Genomic DNA, 14,497 nt, shown 5'->3' on the forward strand with positions numbered 1-14,497 from the left:
CTCTAAATAATGAAAACAACACCATCATTTTTAACGAAGTTAAAAAATATATTATTACGACAAAGCGATTCATTAATTAGCTTACTCTTTTTTTACATTTTGCTGGACAGGACTTATTACTATCATTATTAATATCCTTCTTTGTATAAGATATCTGTATATTTTCTATAAAATCATTATTATTTTTTGTTTTATTATTATTATTACTATTAGTATTACTATTCTTGGTAACTACTGTTATTATTAGTTGTACTGTTGTCATCATATAATAAATATAATTATTGAGATTTATGTTCTCAATTGTATACTGTGTAAATGACATGTTTAATATTTTATGTAAGTCTGTCACCATTACAACATGTAAAAACTATTGCAAGGGAAAGAACCCCGATAATGTTGAAGAACTTCAGGTCTAACGCTTTTTCCATTATGCATGGAACAATGTATATATATGTACAATGTCATTTCTTGGAAATACAATATGCTTAAAGTAAAGTAAAAAGTGAAGAAAACACAGTCAATTTGATACTTAAATTCTTTCTTGCTTTTTGACACGACGTATCTTTTTATGTTAAAATGTATTCACTAAAGAATGCTTTTTAAGCAATGTTTATGGGGACGTTTATGGGCAAAATGTTGCATTTATTTTCGCTTAATTATGTCGCTTTTATATTTTGTCTTTTGTGAATTTATATCAAGCAGATAAATGGTGGATTGAAATATCGATGGCCGAGTGCTTAAAGCGTTAGACTTGAAATCCAATGGGATCTTCCGGCTCAGGTTCGAACCCTGCTCGCACAGTTTATTACTGTATGTTTTACTTTTAATTAATTTGGCGTTTTTCACGTTTTTTTTAAATTGACAAAATAAAAAAAAATATGTTTCAGATTGGCACATTTTTGTAATAAGTATGATACTTTTGAGGACACATGAAACACTGAACATTTACCGTGCTCTAAAATATCCTTTTTATGCATCTTTTGACGATTTAAAAACCTGAAAATTACAAAGCGTAGCAAAGCGAAACGATTGAATAATCTGGAGACTTCTATTTGTGTCGTTATATTTAGATATACTACTAAGATGTATGGCAGATTGAAATATCGATCCCGGCAGGACTCGAACCTGCAATCTCCTGATCCGTAGTCAGGCGCCTTATCCATTCGGCCACGGGACCGTGTCGAGCGCACTCATTTGTGCTCATTTAAACTTTTACTAAAAACCCTGTTAAACTTACGATTATAACAAAACAAAAACATAATACTAGTATTGTACGCCAAATCATTTGACTAACATAGTAAGTAAATAAACAACATGACGTGTCTTAATGACGGAAACAACGGTTGGAAAAAAATATATCCACAATCGATTAATTTAAACATACGATCCTGGCAGGACTCGAACCTGCAATCTTCTGATTCGAAGTCAGACGCCTTATCCATTAGGCCACAGGACCTGAAAAGCAATGCAAGATACGCCCGTTTATTACCGTACAGTTATGACAGACAATAATTGCACTACGTTTCGTTATGTTATATGCTTTGCTTATGCATTAAAAACATGTGTATACAAATCGCAAATTAGATCTCTATATCTGGAGCCACGCACCTTATCCAAAGGTCATTGACAAAAGTCGATAACAATTATTCATTTTCAATTTAAAACCTAACGAAAGTCCCATAATGTTTACCTGAGTGTTTCTAAATAATTTAAGTGTCCCTCTGTCAAATGAGTCTGCAGTTATCGTTGTTGAAATTGAATTTACGTTAAAAGATGTACGATATATTGATATATCGATCCCGGCAGGACTCGAACCTGCAATCTCCTGATCCGTTGTCAGGCGCCTTATCCATTGGGCCACGGGACCATTGTGGTGCCCATTTGTTCCGTTTTAATATAGGTAACGTTTGAACGTGCAAAGCAATATGTACTTGCATAAAATTAGCTGTTGTGGCTATCCCTTTCACACTTTTTAATGAAGTATATATTTGTGTTATATCCTGAAATACGAATATATAACTAAGCGTTCCGCTAGCAATCGAACAGGCAATCTCCTGAACTCAGTGAGTCACCTTATCTGTTTGACCATGGGACCAATGTGTACACTATATCTTCTAGTCGGTTGAGCGTGAATATATCAAAACAATGGATTGATTATATTCAAAGGGACTAATAATTGTTAACGTAAACTGAACATGCGATTTAAAAGCTGTGATGGCAGAGTGGTTAAGGCGTTGGACTTGAAATCCAATGGTATCTTCCCTAGCAGGTTCGAACCTTGCTCGCAGCGTATATTATTGTAGGTTTTGATTTTTATTTACAACAACACAAGAAGTACTTTGTAAATGGCTAATCGTATCATGTGTATTTTAAAACTTAACTTGAATCTACTCACTGTTTACCTGAGTGTTTTTCATTTGCTTAAGTATCCCTCTTGCAAATGCAGTTATCGTTGTTAACGTCAAAAAGATGTATGGCAGATTGATATATCGATCCCGGCAAGACTCGAACCTGCAATCTCCTGATCCGTAGTCAGGCGCCTTATCCATTGGGCCACGGGACCGTGTCGAGCAAACTCGTTTGTGCTCATTCAAAATTTTACTAAAGAGCCTGTTAAACTTCCGATTAAAACAAAACAAAAACATAATACTAGGATTGTACGACAAATCATTTGACTTACATAGTAAGTAAATAAAAAAACTTGACGTGTTTTAATGACGGGAACAACGGCTGTGAAAAAAAAACATTATCTGCAATCGATTAATTTAAACATACGATCCTGGCAGGACTCGAATCTTCTGATTCGAAGTCAGACGCCTTATCCATTAGGCCACAGGACCAGAAGAACAATATAAGATACGCCCGTTTATTACCGTACCGTTATGACAGACAATAATTGCACTACGTTCCGTTATGTAACATGCTCAGATTTATTATTAAAAACATGTGTATACAAATAGCAAATTAGATCTCTCTATCTGGAGCTATGCACCTTATCCAAAGGTCATTGACGAAAGTCGCTAACAATTATTCATGTTCAATTTAAAACCTAACGAAAGTTCCATAATGTTTACCTGCGTGTTTCTAAATAATTTAAGTATCCCTCTGTCAAATGAGTCTGCAGTAATCGTTTTTTAAATTGCATTTACGTCAAAAGATGTACGATATATTAAAAAATCGATCCCGGCAGGACTCGAACCTGCAATCTCCTGATCCGTAGTCAGGCGCCTTATCCATTGGGCCACAGGACCATTATGGTGCCCATTTGTTTCGTTTTGATATAGGTAGCGTTTGAACATGCAAAGCAATATGTACTTGCATAAAATTAGCTGTTGTGGGTATCCCGTTCACACTTTTTAATGAAGTATATATTTGTGTTATATCCAGAGAAACGAATATATAACTAAGCATTCCGCTAGCAATCGAACATGCAATCTCCTGAACTCAGTGAGTCACCTTATCCGTTTGACCATGGGACCAATGTGTACACTATACCGTCTAGTACGTTGAGCGTGAATATATCAAAACAAAGGATTGATTATATTCAAAGGGACTAATAATTGTTAACGTAAACTGAACATGCGATTTATAAGCTGTGATGGCCGAGTGGTTAAGGCGTTGGACTTGAAATCCAATGGGATCTTCCCGCGCAGGTTCGAACCCTGCTCGCAGCGTATATTATTGTAAGTTTTAATTTTTATTTACAACAACACAAGAAGTACTTTGGAAATGGCTAATCGTATCATGTGTATTTTAAAACTTAACTCACATTTACTCACTGTTTACCTGAGTGTTTTTCATTTGCTTAAGTATCCCTTTTGCTAATACAGTTATCGTTGTTAACGTCAAAAAGATGTATGGCATATTGATATATCGATCCCGGCAGGACTCGAACCTGCAATCTCCTGATCCGTAGTCAGGCGCCTTATCCATTGGGCCACGGGACCGTGTCGAGCACACTCGTTTGTGCTCATTTAAGATTTTACTTAATAGCCTGTTAAACAACCGAATAAAGCAAAACAAAAACATAATACAAGGATAATACGACAAATTATTTGACTAACATAGTAAGTAAATAAAAAACATGACGTGTATTAATGACGGGAGCAACGGCTGGAAAAAAATGCATTATATACAATCGATAAATTTAAACATACGATCCTGGCAGGACTCGAACCTGCAATCTTCTGATTCGAAGTCAGACGCCTTATCCATTAGGCCACAGGACCTGAAAAGTAATGCAAGATACGCCCGTTTTTTACCATACCGTTATGACAGACAATAATTGCATTACGTTCCGTTATGTTACATGCTTAGCACCTTTAAAAGCTAACGAAAGTTCCATAATGTTTACCTGCGTGTTTCTAAATAATTTAAGTATCCCAATCGTGATACATCGGCTATCTCGGATTCCTCCGTAAGATAGGCCTCGTGGCTAATAGTCGCCATATTGCCTTGTATTACTACTTTACTACCCAAAAGGTTGTCAGTCTATTGTTATGAGGCTGTATACGACGCGCGTTGAACTAGCGCCAAACTTTTTACCGAAACTTTGATATTAATAGCACTATTAACGTTCATTTGTGTTGCATTTTGACCTATTATCCAAGTGATTTACTTTTCCATTATTATTTAATCACCCTATCATCCAATTTTTAAGATGAAATTACGGTGTTTACAAAACCAACCAAACCGAAAGTGAAACTGGATGCATTACGTTTCGCGATGTAAACATTAAATAGTTGTTCAGTTTGAGGAAGCGAATCGATAAAAGACGTTGGAATATGTATGCAATACAGACTATCATTGCCGATTGTAGTACTGGCTAAAAAGTACCTTTTATGACAGGTCATGTATAGAACGTTAATCAAATAGTGACCATAAATCACTACAAATGTCTGGGTTGTTCATTAATATAATTAATGCACGTTTCTGATCTAATTGCCTGTATCTAGTTGTAAATACCATGATATTGATAAAATTAAAACGTTTTTTTCATAAATTAACATTACATGTTTTATTTTTATCATTTAGGGAATATATAATTGTATCATTATCATCATTAAATATTCTGTAAATGATCTAAATTATCATGATTACTTTAAAGTAGAATTTTTAAATTTTACTCATTACTTTGAATGAATTTGCACATTTGCTTGATTCAAAATAAAATGTATTAATAAGGGTTTCAGTTGTTAGTTTTAACCCATTTTTAGTTCGATTAAATTTAAAGTACTAACTACGTACATGTATGTGAAATGCTCTTGAGTTCGTTTCCTGGGCTTAGAACCAGTACTTGGGTGTCTCTTGGAGATTTCTTAAGAATGCTCCCACACTGGGGATCAAACCAGTGACCTCCAGATCATTAGGTGGACACCACATCCATTACACATCAGCGACCTTTAATTAGTAAATTACTTAAGTATTGCTGCATTATATAATGTAATGTTGCTACATATTTTTGGAAAATGATTAATGTGCAGTACTAAATAAATCTAAATGCATACAATTTTAATTGTGTATATTGTGTGATTATTAGTTACAAATTCCCTTTTTACAGGTATACTGGATTATGAAAGACTGATAAACATAAAATTGACAACTCATCTCCGCAAGGATACTTTGTGTGGCTCATTCTCAGAACAAACCCATAGTCAGTGAGAAAACTACAGTGTAAAAAGACCACTTGATTGTGACAATTATGGCTGACCAAACAAATGTTATCATTTAAAATAAAGAAAACTTCCAGTTCAATATACATTTTATACCAATTATGACATTGGCCAACACAGAAAATAATTATAAGGTTGATTTTCCCAAAATTGACTGTTACAATTGGATACTGTTTTAAGCTTCACTCTACTTTGTCTGAAAATAAAAGTCCTAAATGATGTAATAGAAACATACATATTTAATTTTTAGTTTAACAAGGATATATATATATATATATATATATATATATATATATATATATATATATATATATATATACATATATTATAATATCTTTTTATCGATGGTCAATCAATTTAAGTTTAAATAATATATACATACACATTTTATACATGTGTATGCTTTGATTTTATTCTATTGAAGCCAAATTAATATCCCATTAGATAGATAGATAATATCAAAGCAGTATTCCTAGTTTGTCTGCAAGTACTGCAGAAATCATGGATTATTATTTTACTGAGTCAGCCTTCATCTTTATATTATAATTGTTAAAACAGATTAAGATGTGCATTATACAATTGAGGATGCATCAAGATTAAAAAATGGTACATGTATAAATTAATAAAGAATCAATAACAATCAGCAACTGTGCATTTTTTTTTCAGTATTGTGTGAAAGGATTTGAAGTAATTATGTGTTTTTGAAATATGATTTATGTGAATTTGAATAAATATATAAAATTTAGTGATTTTCTCAGACAAAACTGTTAATTACATACTAAAGTATTCAGAATGTATTATTGTAATATTCATTCGAATTTTTTAGTACAAAAATCACTTTTCCCTGGCATTTGTATTTATAGTAATTGCATATTTTATAATTCTGACAGCATTTATAAACTGTGTTCATGCAAGCATGAACACGGTTTCATTTTTTGAGTATTTAAACAAGAGGGCCATGATGGCCCTGTATCGCTCCACTGCTGAAAAAAGGCTGAAACAAATTTCTCTGCATGTGCAAATACTTAAATATAGGCCCTATTTAAGCACATGTACACTTTTGTGACCTTCTGGGCTGGGTCAAATTTAACCCCAGGGGCATAATTTGAGCAAACTTTGTAGAGGACTACTATATCTCACTACATACAAAATGTGGTAGCCCTAGGTCCTAGAGTTAAGGACAAGAATATTTTAAAAGTTTTCACAAAATAAGCAAGATATAAGCATATATAATGTTCAATTTTGTGACATGCGGGTCAGAATCAAATTTGACCCAAAGGGCATAATTTGAACAAACTTGGTAGAGGACTATAAGATGTTACTGCATACCAAATTTGGTAGCCATAGTCCAAATGGTTTTCGACAAGAAGATTTTTTAAAGATTTCACAAAATAGGCGCTTTAAAAGCGTTTATTCAATTTTGTGACCCCCCGGGGCAGGGTCAAAGTTGACCCCAGAGGCATTATTTGAACAAATTTGGTAGAGGTTTATTAGATGTCACTACATACCAAATTTGGTAGCCCTAGGCCCAATGGTTATTGACAACAAGATTTTTAAAGTTTTCACAAAATAGGCCCCATATAAGGGTATGTTCAGTTTTGTGACCCCGGGCAGGGTCAAATTTGACCCAAGGGGCATAATTTGAACAAACTTGGTAGAGAACTATAACATGTCACTACATACCAAATTTGGTAGCCCTATGCCTTATGGTTAAGGACAAGAAGAGTTTTAAAATTTTCACAAAATAGGCACTATATAAGCATATAATTAATTTTGTGGCCCCCGGGGCAGGGTCAAATTTGACCCCTGGGGCATAATTTAAACAAACTAAGTAGAGGACTATACAATGTCACTACATACCAAATTGTGTAGCCCCTAGGCCTTATGGTTATGGACAAGATTTTTTTTAAGTTATCACAAAATAGGCATTATATAAGCATATGTTCAATTTTGTGACCCCCGGGGCAGGGTCAAATTTGACCCTAGGGATTAAATTTTAACAAGAAATTTTTTGAAGTTTTCACAAAATAGGCCTTATATAAGCATATGTTCAATTTTGTGACCCTCGGGGCAGGGTCAAACCCAGGAACAGACTTGGTAGAGGACTATAAGATGCCACTACATACCAAATTTGGTAGCCCTAGGCCCAATGGTTATGGAAGAGAAGATTTGTAAAGTTTTCACAAAATATACCCTATATAAGCATATGTTCAATTTTATGACCCCCGGGCAGGGTCAAATTTGACCCCAGGGGTATAATTTGAACAAATTTGGTAGAGGACTATTAGATGTCTCTACATACCAAATTTTATAGCCCTAGGCCCAATGGTTATGGACGGGATATTTCGAAAGTTTTCACAAAATAGGCCTTATTTAAGCAAATTTTGTGACCCCCAGGGCAGTCAAATTTGACCCCAGGGGCATAATTTGAACAAATTTGAAAGAGGTTCACCCCAGGAATATTCCAAAGAAATTTCATCATAATTGGACCAGTAGTTAAGGAGAAGATGTTTAAAGGAAAAGTTTATGCATGGATGCACGATGGACACAGGACCTTTGGCCAGTGGAGCTAAAAATCAAATTAAACATTTAGTTTTGATGTAAAATCAGTTTTTATATGCAAGTGTCTATTTCACTTATAAATTAAAACAGCATATTATTCATTATTGAAAAGATTATTCCAAGCTTGATGTCATATTTCAACTTTGCATAGTGTAGTTAATTGAACATTGTATTGAACTGTATGGGCAGCTATATTTTTTAATTTATGTATGTTGTATTATACAAAATGCATTATTTCTACCACAAGTAGACCATATAAGGCCTACTGCTACTAAATAGGCACTGGTATGAATTTGACACTGTTTTTGATGCTCATACAAAACTTTAATTATTTCTACACTTTAGTATATTAAATATTTTCAAGTTTTTGTTCAACATTTTTTGAAAAAGAAAAGAGTGTCTTAATGCATTTGAAAATATACTTAAAACAAACTAAAAATGCATTTTAACATACCTTTTTCCTGGTAAAGTGTATTTGGGATGATAAAAAATACACTTGAAGAGAATGCTGGAAAAATGCAGAAAAAAATACATTTGTTTCTGTTAGAAGTGTGTCTTGTCTGCATTTTTAAGTGTATTAAATGCACATCAAATGAAGATAAATACAATGCCAATACTGTTACATGTATTGTAATGGACATAAAATGCACTTGTTCTTGTAATTAAATGCTTTAGTGAATTGAAATAACCTTTTATAACGTTTTAACAATTAATAATACCTTTTTATATAAATTTTCTTTTGAAATGTGACACTTAAATGATTTTTGCACCACTAGTAAGAGATATAATTTGTGCTCATAATGCTTTATCATTACACTATATACTATCATTTGTTGTATGAAAATTACCTGTAAAATTCATGTGAAAGCTCAAGAGATCAATAGCAGCGTGCTATACCCTGCTCCTTTTTACATGACTTGATGGTATTTAGTCCCCAATTCTACATGGCTAAGGGAAAATTAATGTGCAGATTTGACAAATAAGTCTTAACTGGGATCCAATAGGCAGACTTTCATATTACTTGTATTTAATTTAAATCATGATCTGAATTGCTCTTTGGCAAATCTGTGTTGGTATTTTAAAACTTAACTCACATTTACTCACTGTTTACCTGAGGGTTTTTCATTTGCTTAAGTATCCCTCTTGCAAATGTAGTTATCGTTGTTAACGTCAAAAGGATGTATGGCAGATTGATATATCGATCCCGGCAGGACTCGAACCTGCAATCTCCTGATCCGTAGTCAGGCGCCTTATCCATTGGGCCACGGGACCGTGTCGAGCACACTCGTTTGTGCTCATTTATCATTTTACTAAAGAGCCTGTTAAACTTCCGATTAAAACAAAACAAAAACATAATACAAGGATAATACGACAAATTATTTGACTAACATAGTAAGTAAATAAAAAACATGACGTGTATTAATGACGGGAGCAACGGCTGGAAAAAAATGCATTATACACAATCGATAAATTTAAACATACGATCCTGGCAGGATTCGAACCTGCAATCTTCTGATTCGAAGTCAGACGCCTTATCCATTAGGCCACAGGACCTGAAAAGCAATGCAAGATACGCCCGTTTTTTACCATACCGTTATGACAGACAATAATTGCACTACGTTCCGTTATGTTACATGCTTAGCACCTTTAAAAGCTAACGAAAGTTCCATAATGTTTACCTGCGTGTTTCTAAATAATTTAAGTATCCCTCTGTCAAATGAGTCTGCAGTTATCGTTTTTTTAAATTGCATTTACGTCAAAAGATGTAGGATATATTGAAAAACCGATCCCGGCAGGACTCGAACCTGCAATCTCCTGATCCGTAGTCAGGCGCCTTATCCATTGGGCCACGGGACCATTTTGGTGCCCATTTGTTTCGTTTAAATATAGGTAACGTTTGAACATGCAAAGCAATATGTACTTGCATAAAATTTGCTGTTGTGGCTATCCCGTTCACACTTGTTAATGAAGTATATATGTGTGTATTATCAAGAGAAACGAATAAATAACTAAGCATTCCGCTAGCAATCGAACATGCAATCTCCTGAACTCACTGAGTCACCTTATCTGTTTGACCATGGGACCAATGTGTACACTACATCTTCTAGTCTGTTGAGCGTGAATATATCAAAACAATGGATTGATTATATTCAAAGGGACTAATAATTGTTAATGTAAACTGGCCATGCAATTTAAAAGCTGTGATGGCCGAGTGGTAAAGGCGTTGGACTTGAAATCCAATGGGATCTTCCCGCGCAGCTTCGAACCCTGCTCGCAGCGTTTATTATTGTAGGTTTCAATTTTAATTTACAACAACACAAGAAGTACTTTGGAAATGGCTAATCGTATCATGTGTATTTTAAAACTTAACTCACATTTACTCACTGTTTACCTGAGTGTTTTTCATTTGCTCAAGTATCCCTCTTGCAAATGCAGTTATCGTTGTTAACGTCAAAAAGATGTATGGCAGATTGATATATCGATCCCGGCAGGACTCGAACCTGCAATCTCCTGATCCGTAGTCAGGCGCCTTATCCATTGGGCCACGGGACCGTGTCGAGCACACTCGATTGTGCTCTTTTAACATTTTACTAAAGAGCCTGTTAAACTTCCGATTAAAACAAAACAAAAACATAATACAAGGATTATACGACAAATTATTTTACTAACATAGTAAGTAAATAAAAAACATGACGTGTTTTAATGACGGGAGCAACGGCTGGAAAAAATGATTTATCTACAATCGATTAATTTAAACATACGATCTTGGCAGGACTCGAACCTGCAATCTTCTGATTCGAAGTCAGACGCCTTATCCATTAGGCCACAGGACCTGAAAAGCAATGCAAGATACGCCCAGTTATTACCGTACCGTTATGACAGACAATAATTGCACTACGTTTCGTTATGTTATATGCTTTGCTTATGCATTAAAAACATGTGTATACAAATAGCAAATTAGATCTCTATATCTGGAGCCACCCACCGTATCCAAAGGTCATTGATAAAAGTCGCTAACAATTATTCATGTTCAATTTAAAACCTAACGAAAGTTCCATAATGTTTACCTGCGTGTTTCTAAATAATTTAAGTATCCCTGTGTCAAATCAGTCTGCAGTTATCGTTGTTGAAATTGCATTTACGTCAAAAGATGTACGATATATTGAAAAATCGATCCCAGCATGACTCGAACCTGCAATCTCCTGATCCGTAGTCAGGCGCCTAATCCATTGGGCCACGGGACCATTGTGGTGCCCATTTGTTTCGTTTTAATATAGGTAACGTTTGAACATGCAAAGCAATATGAACATGCATAAAATGTGCTGCTGTGGCTATCCCGTTCGAACTTGTTAATGCACTATATATTTGTGTTATATCCTGAGATACGAATATATAACTAAACATTCCGCTAGCAATCGAACATGCAATCTCCTGAACTCAGTGAGTCACCTTATCCGTTTGACCATGGGAACTTGCGATTTATGCGATTTATAAGCTGTGATGGCCGAGTGGTTAAGGCGTTGGACTTGAAATCCAATGGGATCTTCCCGCGCAGGTTCGAACCCTGCTTGCAGCGTTTATTATTGTAGGTTTTAAATTTTATTTACAACAACACAAGAAGTACTTTGGAAGTGGCTAATCGTTTCAAGTGTATTTTAAAACTTATATCAAATTTACTCACTGTTTACCTGAGTGTTTTTCATTTGCTTTAGTATTCCTCTTGCAAATGTAGTTATCGTTGTTAACGTCAAAAAGATGGCAGATTGATATATCGATCCCGGCAGGACTCGAACCTGCAATCTCCTGATCCGTAGTCAGGCGCCTTATCCATTGGGCCACGGGACCTTGTCGAGCACACTCGTTTGTGCTCATTTAACATTTTACTAAAGAGCCTGTTAAACTTCCGATTAAAACAAAACAAAAACATAATACAAGGTTTATACGACAAATTATTTGACTATTGTGGTGCCCATTTGTTTCGTTTTAATATAGGTAACGTTTAGACATGCAAAGCAATATGAACATGCATAAAATGTGCTGTTGTGGCTATCCTGTTCGAACTTGTTAATGCACTATATATTTGTGTTATATCCTGAGATACGAATATATAACTAAACATTCCGCTAGCAATCGAACATGCAATCTCCTGAACTCAGTGAGTCACCTTATCCGTTTGACCATGGGAACTTGCGATTTATGCGATTTATAAGCTGTGATGGCCGAGTGGTTAAGGCGTTGGACTTGAAATCCAATGGGATCTTCCCGCGCAGGTTCGAACCCTGCTTGCAGCGTTTATTATTGTAGGTTTTAAATTTTATTTACAACAACACAAGAAGTACTTTGGAAGTGGCTCATCGTTTCAAGTGTATTTTAAAACTTATCTCAAATTTACTCACTGTTTACCTGAGTGTTTTTCATTTGCTTTAGTATTCCTCTTGCAAATGTAGTTATCGTTGTTAACGTCAAAAAGATGTATGGCAGATTGATATATCGATCCCGGCAGGACTCGAACCTGCAATCTCCTGATCCGTAGTCAGGCGCCTTATCCATTGGGCCACGGGACCGTGTCGAGCACACTCGTTTGTGCTCATTTAACATTTTACTAAAGAGCCTGTTAAACTTCCGATTAAAACAAAACAAAAACATAATACAAGGATAATACGACAAATTATTTGACTAACATAGTAAGTAAATAAAAAACATGACGTGTATTAATGACGGGAGCAAGGGCTGGAAAAAAATGCATTATATACAATCGATAAATTTAAACATACGATCCTGGCAGGACTCGAACCTGCAATCTTCTGATTCGAAGTCAGACGCCTTATCCATTAGGCCACAGGACCTGAAAAGCAATGCAAGATAAGCCCGTGTTTTACCATACCGTTATGACAGACAATAATTGCACTACGTTCCGTTATGTTACATGCTCAGCACCTTTAAAAGCTAACGAAAGTTCCATAATGTTTACCTGCGTGTTTCTAAATAATTTAAGTATCCCTCTGTCAAATGAGTCTGCAGTTATCGTTTTTTTAAATTGCATTTACGTCAAAAGATGTAGGATATATTGAAAAACCGATCCCGGCAGGACTCGAACCTGCAATCTCCTGATCCGTAGTCAGGCGCCTTATCCATTGGGCCATGGGACCATTTTGGTGCCCATTTGTTTCGTTTAAATATAGGTAACGTTTGAACATGCAAAGCAATATGTACTTGCATAAAATTTGCTGTTGTGGCTATCCCGTTCACACTTGTTAATGAAGTATATATGTGTGCTATATCAAGAGAAACGAATATATAACTAAGCATTCCGCTAGCAATCGAACATGCAATCTCCTAAACTCAGTAGGTCACCTTATCTGGTTGACCATGGGACCAATGTGTACACTATATCTTCTAGTCTGTTCAGCGTGAATATATCAAAACAATGGATTGATTATATTCAAAGGGACTAATAATTGTTAATGTAAACTGGCCATGCAATTTATAAGCTGTGATATCCGAGTGGTAAAGGCGGTGGACTTGAAATCAAATGGGATCTTCCCGCGCAGCTTCGAACCCTGCTCGCAGCGTTTATTATTGTATGTTTCAATTTTAATTTACAACAACACAAGAAGTACTTTGGAAATGGCTAATCGTATCATGTGTATTTTAAAACTTAACTCACATTTACTCACTGTTTACCTGAGGGTTTTTCATTTGCTTAAGTATCCCTCTTGCAAATGTAGTTATCGTTGTTAACGTCAAAAGGATGTATGGCAGATTGATATATCGATCCCGGCAGGACTCGAACCTGCAATCTCCTGATCCGTAGTCAGGCGCCTTATCCATTGGGCCACGGGACCGTGTCGAGCACACTCGTTTGTGCTCATTTAACATTTTACTAAAGAGCCTGTTAAACTTCCGATTAAAACAAAACAAAAACATAATACAAGGATAATACGACAAATTATTTGACTAACATAGTAAGTAAATAAAAAACATGACGTGTATTAATGACGGGAGCAACGGCTGGAAAAAAATGCATTATACACAATCGATAAATTTAAACATACGATCCTGGCAGGATTCGAACCTGCAATCTTCTGATTCGAAGTCAGACGCCTTATCCATTAGGACACAGGACCTGAAAAGCAATGCAAGATACGCCCGTTTTTTACCATACCGTTATGACAGACAATAATTGCACTACGTTCCGTTATGTTACATGCTTAGCACCTTTAAAAGCTAACGAAAGTTCCATAATGTTTACCTGCGTGTTT

The 14,497-nt window shown here is 35.3% G+C and overlaps 24 non-coding genes across 24 annotated transcripts; 5 read left to right on the plus strand and 19 right to left on the minus strand.

Moving 5' to 3' along the window:
• Positions 1 to 1,104: 1,104 nt before the first annotated feature.
• Trnar-acg (transfer RNA arginine (anticodon ACG)) lies at positions 1,105 to 1,177 on the minus strand. Its single transcript has one exon. It is a non-coding gene; the product is annotated as a tRNA-Arg (tRNA).
• Positions 1,178 to 1,383: 206 nt separating this feature from the next.
• Positions 1,384 to 1,456, minus strand: Trnar-ucg (transfer RNA arginine (anticodon UCG)). Its single transcript has one exon. It is a non-coding gene; the product is annotated as a tRNA-Arg (tRNA).
• A 338-nt stretch (positions 1,457 to 1,794) lies between these two features.
• Trnar-acg (transfer RNA arginine (anticodon ACG)) lies at positions 1,795 to 1,867 on the minus strand. The gene has a single exon. It is a non-coding gene; the product is annotated as a tRNA-Arg (tRNA).
• Positions 1,868 to 2,208: 341 nt separating this feature from the next.
• On the plus strand, positions 2,209 to 2,290 carry Trnas-uga (transfer RNA serine (anticodon UGA)). The gene has a single exon. It is a non-coding gene; the product is annotated as a tRNA-Ser (tRNA).
• Positions 2,291 to 2,490: 200 nt separating this feature from the next.
• On the minus strand, positions 2,491 to 2,563 carry Trnar-acg (transfer RNA arginine (anticodon ACG)). Its single transcript has one exon. It is a non-coding gene; the product is annotated as a tRNA-Arg (tRNA).
• A 615-nt stretch (positions 2,564 to 3,178) lies between these two features.
• Positions 3,179 to 3,251, minus strand: Trnar-acg (transfer RNA arginine (anticodon ACG)). The gene has a single exon. It is a non-coding gene; the product is annotated as a tRNA-Arg (tRNA).
• Positions 3,252 to 3,592: 341 nt separating this feature from the next.
• On the plus strand, positions 3,593 to 3,674 carry Trnas-uga (transfer RNA serine (anticodon UGA)). Its single transcript has one exon. It is a non-coding gene; the product is annotated as a tRNA-Ser (tRNA).
• A 200-nt stretch (positions 3,675 to 3,874) lies between these two features.
• Trnar-acg (transfer RNA arginine (anticodon ACG)) lies at positions 3,875 to 3,947 on the minus strand. The gene has a single exon. It is a non-coding gene; the product is annotated as a tRNA-Arg (tRNA).
• A 209-nt stretch (positions 3,948 to 4,156) lies between these two features.
• On the minus strand, positions 4,157 to 4,229 carry Trnar-ucg (transfer RNA arginine (anticodon UCG)). The gene has a single exon. It is a non-coding gene; the product is annotated as a tRNA-Arg (tRNA).
• Positions 4,230 to 9,433: 5,204 nt separating this feature from the next.
• On the minus strand, positions 9,434 to 9,506 carry Trnar-acg (transfer RNA arginine (anticodon ACG)). The gene has a single exon. It is a non-coding gene; the product is annotated as a tRNA-Arg (tRNA).
• A 209-nt stretch (positions 9,507 to 9,715) lies between these two features.
• On the minus strand, positions 9,716 to 9,788 carry Trnar-ucg (transfer RNA arginine (anticodon UCG)). The gene has a single exon. It is a non-coding gene; the product is annotated as a tRNA-Arg (tRNA).
• A 230-nt stretch (positions 9,789 to 10,018) lies between these two features.
• Positions 10,019 to 10,091, minus strand: Trnar-acg (transfer RNA arginine (anticodon ACG)). Its single transcript has one exon. It is a non-coding gene; the product is annotated as a tRNA-Arg (tRNA).
• Positions 10,092 to 10,432: 341 nt separating this feature from the next.
• Trnas-uga (transfer RNA serine (anticodon UGA)) lies at positions 10,433 to 10,514 on the plus strand. Its single transcript has one exon. It is a non-coding gene; the product is annotated as a tRNA-Ser (tRNA).
• Positions 10,515 to 10,714: 200 nt separating this feature from the next.
• Trnar-acg (transfer RNA arginine (anticodon ACG)) lies at positions 10,715 to 10,787 on the minus strand. The gene has a single exon. It is a non-coding gene; the product is annotated as a tRNA-Arg (tRNA).
• A 208-nt stretch (positions 10,788 to 10,995) lies between these two features.
• Trnar-ucg (transfer RNA arginine (anticodon UCG)) lies at positions 10,996 to 11,068 on the minus strand. Its single transcript has one exon. It is a non-coding gene; the product is annotated as a tRNA-Arg (tRNA).
• Positions 11,069 to 11,406: 338 nt separating this feature from the next.
• Trnar-acg (transfer RNA arginine (anticodon ACG)) lies at positions 11,407 to 11,479 on the minus strand. Its single transcript has one exon. It is a non-coding gene; the product is annotated as a tRNA-Arg (tRNA).
• A 250-nt stretch (positions 11,480 to 11,729) lies between these two features.
• On the plus strand, positions 11,730 to 11,811 carry Trnas-uga (transfer RNA serine (anticodon UGA)). The gene has a single exon. It is a non-coding gene; the product is annotated as a tRNA-Ser (tRNA).
• A 196-nt stretch (positions 11,812 to 12,007) lies between these two features.
• Positions 12,008 to 12,080, minus strand: Trnar-acg (transfer RNA arginine (anticodon ACG)). Its single transcript has one exon. It is a non-coding gene; the product is annotated as a tRNA-Arg (tRNA).
• A 364-nt stretch (positions 12,081 to 12,444) lies between these two features.
• On the plus strand, positions 12,445 to 12,526 carry Trnas-uga (transfer RNA serine (anticodon UGA)). The gene has a single exon. It is a non-coding gene; the product is annotated as a tRNA-Ser (tRNA).
• A 200-nt stretch (positions 12,527 to 12,726) lies between these two features.
• On the minus strand, positions 12,727 to 12,799 carry Trnar-acg (transfer RNA arginine (anticodon ACG)). Its single transcript has one exon. It is a non-coding gene; the product is annotated as a tRNA-Arg (tRNA).
• Positions 12,800 to 13,008: 209 nt separating this feature from the next.
• Trnar-ucg (transfer RNA arginine (anticodon UCG)) lies at positions 13,009 to 13,081 on the minus strand. Its single transcript has one exon. It is a non-coding gene; the product is annotated as a tRNA-Arg (tRNA).
• Positions 13,082 to 13,311: 230 nt separating this feature from the next.
• Trnar-acg (transfer RNA arginine (anticodon ACG)) lies at positions 13,312 to 13,384 on the minus strand. Its single transcript has one exon. It is a non-coding gene; the product is annotated as a tRNA-Arg (tRNA).
• A 623-nt stretch (positions 13,385 to 14,007) lies between these two features.
• On the minus strand, positions 14,008 to 14,080 carry Trnar-acg (transfer RNA arginine (anticodon ACG)). Its single transcript has one exon. It is a non-coding gene; the product is annotated as a tRNA-Arg (tRNA).
• A 209-nt stretch (positions 14,081 to 14,289) lies between these two features.
• On the minus strand, positions 14,290 to 14,362 carry Trnar-ucg (transfer RNA arginine (anticodon UCG)). Its single transcript has one exon. It is a non-coding gene; the product is annotated as a tRNA-Arg (tRNA).
• Positions 14,363 to 14,497: the final 135 nt, after the last annotated feature.

The sequence above is a fragment of the Dreissena polymorpha genome, chromosome 8, assembly GCF_020536995.1.
Source record: "Dreissena polymorpha isolate Duluth1 chromosome 8, UMN_Dpol_1.0, whole genome shotgun sequence".
Taxonomy (NCBI): Eukaryota; Metazoa; Mollusca; class Bivalvia; order Myida; family Dreissenidae; genus Dreissena; species Dreissena polymorpha.